We start from the raw sequence: 10,351 nt of genomic DNA on the forward strand, positions 1-10,351 counted from the left end.
TATAAAAAACCCATTACTGAAAAATATCCTATAAGAACAGTGAAAAGACAAGGATGTTCACTTTTGTCAATTTTATGCATCATAGTAGTGGGAAGAGTAGCTAAAGAAATTAAGCAAAAAATAAAAATAGAAGGCATTCAAATTGGAAAGGAAGAAGTAAAATTATCTCTGTTCATACATGACATAAACTTACATGTAGAAACCCCTAAGGATACCACAAAGAAATGCCTGTTAGAACTAAAAATTTAAATGATTGAATTAACAGGAGATAAAGTCAACTTGAAAAATTAATTTTAATTGTATATACCAAGAGTGAACAATTGGAAAACAAAATTAAAAAACAATTCAATTTATGATAGCATCATAAATAATAAAATACTTAGAAATTAACTTAACCAAGAAAGTGAGTCTTATACAATTAAAATTACAAACATTACTGAAAGAAATTAAAGACAACATAAATAAATGGAAACACATTCCACGTTTATAAATTGGAAGACTAGTATTTTTACAATGTTAATACTACCCAAAGCAATCTACAGATTCAGCACAATCCATATCAAAATCCCAATAAGATTTCGTAGAAATAAGAAAACCTATTTTAAGATTTATAAGGAATCTCAAGAAATTTCAAATAGCCACAACAATCTTGAAAATGAAAGGCAAACCTGGAGGACTGACACTTCCTGATTTAAAAACTTATCACAAAGGTATAGTAATCAAAACACTGTGGTACTCGCATAAAGACAGACATATAGAACAATGAAATAAAAAAGAAAGCTCACAAATACGCCCTTGTGTATTTGGTCAAATGACTTTTAACAAGGTTGTCCAGCCCATTCAATGTGGAAATGACAGATTTTTTTTTACCAATGGTGCTGGGATAAATATTCACAGGCAAAAGAATGATGTTAGACCATCATTCAGCACCACATTCAAAAATTAACTCAAAATAAATCAAATGCTTAAATGTAACACCTAAAATATAAAACTCAGGAAAAATACATAGGACAAAATCAACATGACGCTGGATTTGGTGTTGATTTCTTGGCTATAACAACAAAGACAAAGGCAACAAAAGAAAAACTAGACAAATTGGATTGTATGATTATTTTAAAGATTCTAACAAAGGACACTATTGGCCTGGCTCTGTGGCTCACACCTGTAATCCCAGCACTTTGGGAGGCTGAGGTGGGCAGATCACGAGGTCAGGAGTTCAAGACAAGCCTGGCCAAAATGGTGAAACCCCGTCTCTACTAAAAATACAAAAGTTAGCTGGGTATGGTGGCTCATGCCTGTAATTCCAGCTACTCAGGAGGCTGAGGCAGAAGAATTGCTTGAATCGGGACCTGGGCATTGAAGGTTGCAGTAAGCCATGATGGCACCACTGCACTCCAACCTGGGCTATAGAGTGAGGCTCCATCTCAAAAAAAAAAAAAAAAAAAAAAAAAAAGACACTATCAAAAGAATAAAAAGAAAACCCACAGAACAAGAGAAAATAATTTAACATCATGTATCTAATAAATATTAGTATTCAGAATACAAACAGAACTCCTAAAATGCTAGAATAAAAAATAATTATAAAATTGGAAAGGGACTTGAACTGACATTTCTCCGAAGATATACAGGTGATCACTAAGTGCATGAAAAGATGTTGAACATCACCAAGTTACTAAGGAAATCCAAATCAAAACTACATTGTGATAGCACTTCACACCTATTAGAATTGCTATGATAAAACTAAAAATAAAATCAAAACAGAAAATATAACATATTGGCAAGAACGTGGAGATAATGAAACCCTTTTGTACTGTTGGTGGGAATGTAAAATTGTATGGCCACAGAATTTTGAGGAATTGTATGGCAATTCCTCAAAAAATTAAAAATAGAATTACTATATGATCCAGCAATTCCACGTCCAGGTATAAACCCAAAGCAATTGATAACAGGGTCTGAAAAAGATATTTGTACACCTGTGTTTATTGCAGTGCTATTAACAATAGCTGAAACAAGGAAGCAATCCAAGTGTCCATCAAAGGAAGAATGGATAAGCAGAATAAATTGCACACTGAAAAATAGTTAAGATGATAAATTTTGTTATAGGCTTTTAACCAAAATAAAAATTTTAAAAATAATATTATGCTTCAGGTATCTTATTTGTATCTAAAATCTTTTTGAACTCGTTTTATGAATTGAATCTCAAAGCAAATTTATGAGTATGAGAATATTTGCCTCATAGTGTTAATCTCTTGATTTATGCTAACTATCTTAAAACTAAATTTAATTAACTAAAATTAGATTAATCCGGCATGATTCAACAATATTCTGGTTGTTTTGAAAAATCAAGTCAAACCTCAAAGCCAAAAGTTTTCCACCACTGATTTTTTTAAAATATGATTTACAAACATGGTGCCTTAAAAGTTCTAAAATGTATTGAGAATTGATCACATATATTGACTTTTATAAAACTACTCTCAAGAGTACAAATGGGTTTGGCTACCTATTTGGTTTGGCATAAGGATTTTAACATGATATTCAACTAAACAAAAGCAAAATCTATATTGAAAACTTTAATCACAATTTCAGGAATATAGTAAGTGCTTTGTCATCTTTCTTGCTTCCAGAGTAACTACAAAAAAAAAAAAAAAAAAAAAAAGGACTGCTAAGAGAAAAAGAGAAGCATGAGAAAAATGTGTATCTGCGATTCCTTAATTCTTCTCTCACTTTACCTGGCTATGAGATGGGAAAAGGTACAAAGACACTCCAGGGAGAAAAAGGCGCCATTAAATTATGTTTAAACTTTTCAGGCCATAGCCTCTAGTACATATGATCCTCGTGGGTGTTAGGTAATCACAAGGGTCCCTATAAGAGGGAAGCAGGACACAAGAGACCATAGCAGATATGATGATGGAAGCAAGAGGTTGCAGTTATCATTAGTCAAGAAATGCAAGTGTCTTCTAGAAGCTAAAAAAAGCAAAAAAATAGATTCTCCCTTCAGGGTCTCCAGAAGGAAGCATCCCTGATGATACATTGATTTTAGCCCTGTTCAACTCAGTTTAGACATTTTCTTTATCAAGACTGCAGGGGAGTAAACTTGTGCTAGTTTTAGCCACTGAATTTGTGGAAATTTGCTACAGCAGCAACAAGAAAACTAGTACACTGACACTTCATAGATATTTCCTGACTGCTCATGTAGACTATGATGCCCAGGATGAGAAAACATTCAGGGAGTTTGATTTAAACCCTCAAATTATATAATGCCTATGGAAACTGTTTTTTGTTTTTTGTTTTTTTTTCAGAAAAATACTCGAATTTGGCCTTAAAAAATATACACACTCAATTAAATGTCCCCATGATCACATATAAAAATTTCAAAGCATTATGAGTTATTTATTTTTTTTAAAAAGTAATTATTCTGGTGAACAATTATCAAAAGACCTGTGAGGTTATTTTGGTGTAAATTATTAGAGAAAATATTAAAAACTGATTAAGGAAAAACATGTCATGAGAAGATATTGATCGAGTCCAGAAAAGGAATATGAAGAAAGTTGTTAAGCAGCATGTATGCAATTCATTTTCTCCTTTTACTGTGGAATGAACAAAGAAACAACCTAGTTTCTTTGGCAAACAAAGAAACAACCTAGTTTATTTCAAATAGAGTGTGAATTCTTTCAAATATTTGTGCCCAACAATAGATGGAAGAGAAAGAAATGTGTGACAGGTCTCTGGTTGAAAATACATCATACATGTCTGTAAAATTAACGTGTTGAAATAAGAAAATAAGAAACACACACACGTAGCTTCAACAGTCACGCTGTGAACTCCTTCTGGTTCCATAAAAGTTTCAGATAAAGTATTTTTATACCTTAATGCATACCTAATACTATTACAGGGAACTCTATTCGACCATGCAGTACAAAGCAGAAATAAGATTAATTTTATGAAAAAAAACAAAACACTAATTTTAGTTCTATCAGTAGCACTACCCCTAATGGTAATACAAGGGTTAAGAAATTTCACCTCTCTAAATTAATTTTCTATATTACCTTCTATTGATCTTTTCTAATGCAAATATATTGCTGACAAAATATACTGGAGATTTGCTTGACCTCTTTATTGTTGTAGGATATGGCAATTAATTTTTTTATTGAGATTCCAATTAGCTTTCTGCTCTTACAATGTTTTACCTAAATCCTTCTTTAAAATTTCCCTAAGGTTACCGGAAAAACATCATCTAAGCATGACTGTATTAAAAGGTAGAAGTAAGGAATGCATTACTTATGTTGTGTACAAAATTGAGGTTACTCTAGGTTAAATGAATCTGATTCCTTGAAGAGATAAAGATGCTTTAAATCATGAAAAACTAATCAGAAAATTCTAATTGAAAAACAGGACCACAGTAGTCTATTCTAAAAGGGGAGAAAGTGTCAAATTAGCACAACAGAGCAGGGAAATCTGAAAGAAATTTTGCAGACTGTTGCCATCATGACCCTTGTAAAAGTGTTGTTAAAGAGAGAAAAACAAAGGAAAAAGCCCTAAGGAGGCAGACTTCATGATTAGGACCACCCAAGGAGAGTCTCTAACAAAAGAAAATTGAGTTCCATAATTGGAGGTGGTCTGCATGTGAAATTTTCAGATGTGCCTGCAGACACTAAGTGCAGAGTCTGAGTAATCACCAAAGGGAAACTGAGAGAAAGGTTAGAGGATGATATTACAAACACCAGAACAGTGAGCTGATAGACAAGAGCTTTCATGTGTAGCTCCATGACCATCCTAGCTAGTACCAAAAATTCAGGTTAAAAATTTAAAACTACATGAAAAAGCTATCCTCTTTCTACTACTGATCTACCTAGCATTTACTGACCCTGAGTAAGAGAAGGATGAGAGAGTGGCTAGAAAGTAAGATAAAGGTAGAACAATCAGAAAATGTCCCTGGTATGAACAAATAAAACCCTACTACATTCAGTGAAACGGAATATTGCAACCCACTGAGGTCGTTAGGCTGGATATGGGAAGAGTCTCAGTTTTTCAAACACCTCAATCTCTTAGCTCACAGGGCTTCAAAGACAGAAGGGAGAGAAGAGGTGTGGACTATGAAAGACCAAGGGGACTCCTTTTTCACACCTAAATCTCTACCCTGGTGTTCCAAATAATACAAAGTGAGAGACGGAAATTGGATTAAATTGTAACTTTGAATTCAGATTTCATTCATTTTATATTTCTAAATATACAAATACTAGGCAAGTGTTGTTTGTAGTGAAAGGCATTAAAGTTTATTATTTAAACATTTACTTTTGAAGAGGAAAAAATATGATAAAATTTAGTTTCTGTGTTGCCAACAGCTCTTTAATGATTCCTTTACATCTCTTCTTCTCATACAAGGTATACAGAGGTTGTGGCTATACAAAAATTGTGTACTTTGAACCAGACTGCATATTAATCTTAGATATGATTCAAACATCAAAGAGTATCTTACAAAAACATTAGTATCTCACAGCAGTCAGGTATTTGCCACCATTGTCACTGAGGAATTAGGTAACACCATATTTCTATATGTGATCAATACATTTAGCTGATTTTTTGCATATTTCTAATTCATGCCAGTTTTATTTTAATCTTGAAAATTTTCTGAAGTGCTCAGATTCTTTCTTTTCTAAGTACGAGTAAACACTTAATTTAATTTAGCATAGTTTCAGGATGCCATATAACTCATGTAATATTTGTAGCTCTCTAAAACTGTTAAGCTGAGCTTAGTAATAAAAACATTCATCAGGAAAAAAGGATCTCACGCAATATTAGTAGTTTATGTGTCCCTGGAAAAGAGAAGTTTTAATTTATGTATCTTTTCATTAGACAATATTTGAAGAGGAATTTAAATAGAAAATGTCATGACCTAGAAGATGACCTAGCTCTTCTTTTTTTCATCATATTTTTGGAAACCATTCCCATAATTCTCATTTCACTTTGGGTAGATAGAATACAGCGCAGTGAGAGTTGTCTTATGAATTTGTTAAGTCATGGCTTTAGAAATAAATCATAAGTTCCCTGTACTTAGAGTTTGTAACAAGATCTCCTTAAAAACTTAAGCATAATACATAGTACTAGAACTTGTGAAGACATCTTCATTTATTCTCATGGGAGCTTTCCGTTGACACCCATGGGAGGATAGGGAAACTCAACATGTAGTATAAAAAGGTTCACCTGTATTGATGCCAGAGTCCTAAGAAAACGGAAAGAGAACTTGGTGCAATTTTATATGGTAAAGGTCTAAATCCAAAAAAAAAAAAAGAAAAAAAGAAAAAAAGAGCTGATTGAACAGTCTCTGGTGGGTTACATTATTGATTATTGATTCAAAAGTAAATAAACTCAACCTAGTGTAATGCAAAGTGTTGTATGAGTAAGAAATTAAGTTGTTAACATTCTTGATAAAAGAGGAAATTAGTGATTGATAAATACTTATTTTCCTCAGTCCTCATTCTCATAGTAATTACTGTGGAATGAGATAGTGTGTCTCTCAACTTGAGAACCTCGCAATCCTGTAACCCAATCCAGAAGTAAGACTATGTACAAACACAAAATACACACAAATGAAAACAAACTTATACATGAATTACTCTGCAGATTTAAGTATAATGCAATTTAGGCCACAAAAATAATTGGGCAGAAATATTTCAAGTAATTTTTTGTCCAGGAATGTACCTGGAATGGTTACATGTAGGAAATGGCATATAACATTTTTTAAAAAGGCAAAGAAATGATTTGAAGCAAAATGTTACACTTAGGAAAAATATTACTGATGATGTTTAGATTACAATAAAGGACAAAGATAATTTATTGCTTAAAACCCAATACTGAAGGATATTGAACCGTAAGGGTGACTAACATAGCTGACTAGGAAGAAGCATTAAAATCATGAATTAAGAATTTTTTGGAGGCAACTGGGAGTCACTCCAGAATTCCAAAAGAAGAATGACAGTTGATATATAAGCACTTACATGCACAAGCCAAGAAGGTGCTATCACATTTTTTCCCTAGGCCACCCTGCAGGAGCGGTTTATAAGTCTTGGGTTAGAGTATCCTAGAATTTTGAGGCTCCCTCCCAATAAAAATTGAGCTCTCTGTGCAGCCAAGGGACCTGGGGTCCATCAGTAAGAGGACCATGTCTTAGGACTAAATAGAAAGCCAAAGGAAGGCATGAAGGAGGAAGGTCTACATGTAGTGCCATTCAATAAACCTTCACAAGAGATTAGAAAGAATATCACAAAGACACTACTGACCTAAAGGTGTTTGATTTCACAGAGTAAAATCTTTTCGAGAAGATCGCTATTATTAAGTGGCTCAGGTGAACACAGATCTGACTGCATGCCTGCAAAAAAACTGTCACAGAGATGTCTCTATACTGAATGCCAGAGTGGGTTAGAGAACACGCCTCTGGCTATGTCAACAGAGATTATTCACCTTTCCCACAACGGTAGTACAATCCAGTCAGTCGATCTCATCTTCATGAGACTCTGGATCTACAGCCATCATTTCTAAAACAAATGCAAACGAAGGTATATTTTGGAGTGAGCAAAGGAGCTTTCTCTGTGTGGGGTATCATGCCTGGGAAACCTGACGTTGTTTGTGTAGAAGGCTCATAAAGTACCTGTAAAGAATTCTGATCAAGACTCTGAAAATTTAACTGGAAGAGAATCTTAATTCGCCATCAAGAAGACATTCCTTTTTATGGTTCAAATGATGAAATGGACACTAAGGAAATTTTCCATTTTTGCAGAAAAAGTATTCTGTGTTAATGGAGCCGGAGGAAATCACATGGCTTTGGTCAGCTGCATCAGTTCTTAAATGCCAGAGAATGTGCAGATGTTTTCCAAATGTTCTTTAATATGGAAGGACAATGAGCAGAAAAGTAGTTGAACATATCTTGTCATTGTTGACCTTTTGATTTTGTTTTCCCACTCTTTCTTGAAAGAGTGAGTAATTTTATTTTATTTTATTTTCATTCTAGAATGTCGGGGAAGGGGCAGGCAAGAAAAGTAGTATAACTGAAATGCACCTGTTACAAATATATCATGATTGAAAGCAGAACTGAATTTCAAATTATAACCCTAAAATTGTTGTTAGACATTTCTCGACATATGAACTATGCATTTTGAAAGAGAATTAATTATTTATGAAGGTAATGTTGGTGGTCTAATTTGCCAGCCATTCCCACTCTGCTTCTCCCTTCCCTGCCTCCACTAAAGAACCTAGAAAAGCTAACTGCTCCCTTTGCAGCCTCTGTTGCAACTATGAATGGCTTTGGGAACACAGCTTTGGCTTCAGGATTTCTGGGAAAACTTTTGCTTCCTCATTAAAGTTGTATATGCAGCTAGGTCATCTCTTCTTCCTCTGTCTGCCATAAACACCGAAGCGATGTCTGAAGCTAGAGTAGTCCTTTTAACCAAAGGGAAGGAAGGGCTAGAGAATCACAAAGATGTCAGTTCCCCCATTGTTGAGCTGCTGATGGAACACCAGACCCTGCCTATCTCTGGCCATCTTATTAAATCAACAAGTTTTATTTAATTTCTAGGCTTTTAAATAGAAGTTGAAAGCTAGTTATCAGAGTTTTACAAAGCTTTAGTATTCTATTTACCCCAGCCATCTGATATACAAACCAGTGAAGTTTTCCTTTTTTTTTTTTTTTGAGATGGAGTCTTGCTCTGTTGCCTAGGCTGGAGTACAGTGGCGTGATCTCGGCTCACTGCAAGCTCCACCTCCCGGGTTCACGCCATTCTCCTGACTCAGCCTCCCGAGTAGCTGGGACTACAGGCACGCGCCACCACGCCCAGCTATTTTTGTATTTTTAGTAGAGACAGGGTTTCACTGTGTTAGCCCGGATGGTCTCGATCTCCTGACCTCGTGATCCACCCGCCTCGGCCTCCCGAAGTTTTTCTTAAATAGAGTTTGCAGTTTGTCTCTGTTTCTGTGTACTCCTGCCTCTGCCCTTGCTCCTAGACTTGCCTTGCCCATGCTGAGGCAAGTAGAGCTTGAACATTTTTAACAGGACTCCACAATTCGTCACATTAGTAATTTAGAAAATGTGTTTTTGAGGAATTGTATTTTGATACTTTTTTCATTCTGGAAATAGCTTTTTGTGCATTTATTTTTGCAGAAAGATCTAGCATCAAAAAAAGTCACTATCTGGTTTTTGGGGCCCTCCATAAATCAGTTCCAAAAGCATTTATCAACTATTTACCAACTGCCAGAAAAAACAAACAACCACTTATACCTGATAATTCTTATTACTGTATGTTGATGCTTTAGGAAATAAATAATAAAGATGCCATCTATAACTAAAAGTTTTAAGAGTACAAAAGGAAATAGTTTGAGACTGTATGACAAGAGAAGACTAAATATGAAGTTCCCTAACTGCTGGTTCAAACTTTTAATTGGATAGATAAATTACATATCTAAAAGATATATACATATGTATATATCCCATCTAAAGTATGTAATAAAACATTGAATATAAAATATAAAAGAAAAGCTAAAAAATAATAGTTTTATACTTTAGATAAAAATTAAAACAGAATTATAATGTGAAGATAAATTTGAGAAAGTATTCAGAATCTCCTCAGTTATTACAAATAATGACTATAAATGCTGATATCTCAACATACATTTTTGGTGGTGTGGGATCGTCAAAACAGTGAGATAACTATAGTAGGGCAGATATTATGAGGATTCCCAGGAACACTAAATATTGTAACTCCATTTTGTATTTAGTCGCAAGCATTTATATTAAAACTTAAGGGCCTCTAATTAGAATACAATAAGAAAATAACTATAATGTAAGAGAAAATCTTTGTACAAGATGGTTGTTGAGAAATCTCACTGTAACAAACATAATAAGGCTGTAAAAGTAGTCAAAATATGTATTTTTAAATTTGAAAGTATGCAGTTTGCAATTCTTCTGTAATAATCATAAAAGTATCTAGTATTATTGTTTTGTAATATTATAAAGTAAAAATTCCTTTGGGGAACTAGACACTTTATTTCATGGAATATACTAAAAATATTGTTTTGAAATTTCAATAAATGTTTTAACCGATGGACATGTAATTGGCTTGGGATTAAAACTAAGAAATAATATACTTTTTTTTATGCCTTCATCTATAACTTGTTACAGACTTTTCAAATGTTTGACTACATTATACAATAAGTGAGAAGAGTTGCAATTATAAAAAGAAAATGCATTCTTTAAGAATGTTCTCTGTAATTAATAGGTGTATTATCTCTCAAATTTATGGTTTTAACATTTATGTTGAAAATTAATTTAAATATCTTTATCTTAAAAGTGTAATTTTTAAGA

At 33.6% G+C, this 10,351-nt stretch overlaps 1 pseudogene; it reads left to right on the forward strand.

The window, feature by feature from the left end:
- Positions 1 to 655: 655 nt before the first annotated feature.
- LOC100969897 (RWD domain-containing protein 2B-like) lies at positions 656 to 9,082 on the forward strand (annotated as a pseudogene).
- The last annotated feature ends 1,269 nt before the right edge of the window (positions 9,083 to 10,351 follow it).

The sequence above is a fragment of the Pan paniscus genome, chromosome 3 (genome assembly GCF_029289425.2).
Source record: "Pan paniscus chromosome 3, NHGRI_mPanPan1-v2.0_pri, whole genome shotgun sequence".
Taxonomy (NCBI): Eukaryota; Metazoa; Chordata; class Mammalia; order Primates; family Hominidae; genus Pan; species Pan paniscus.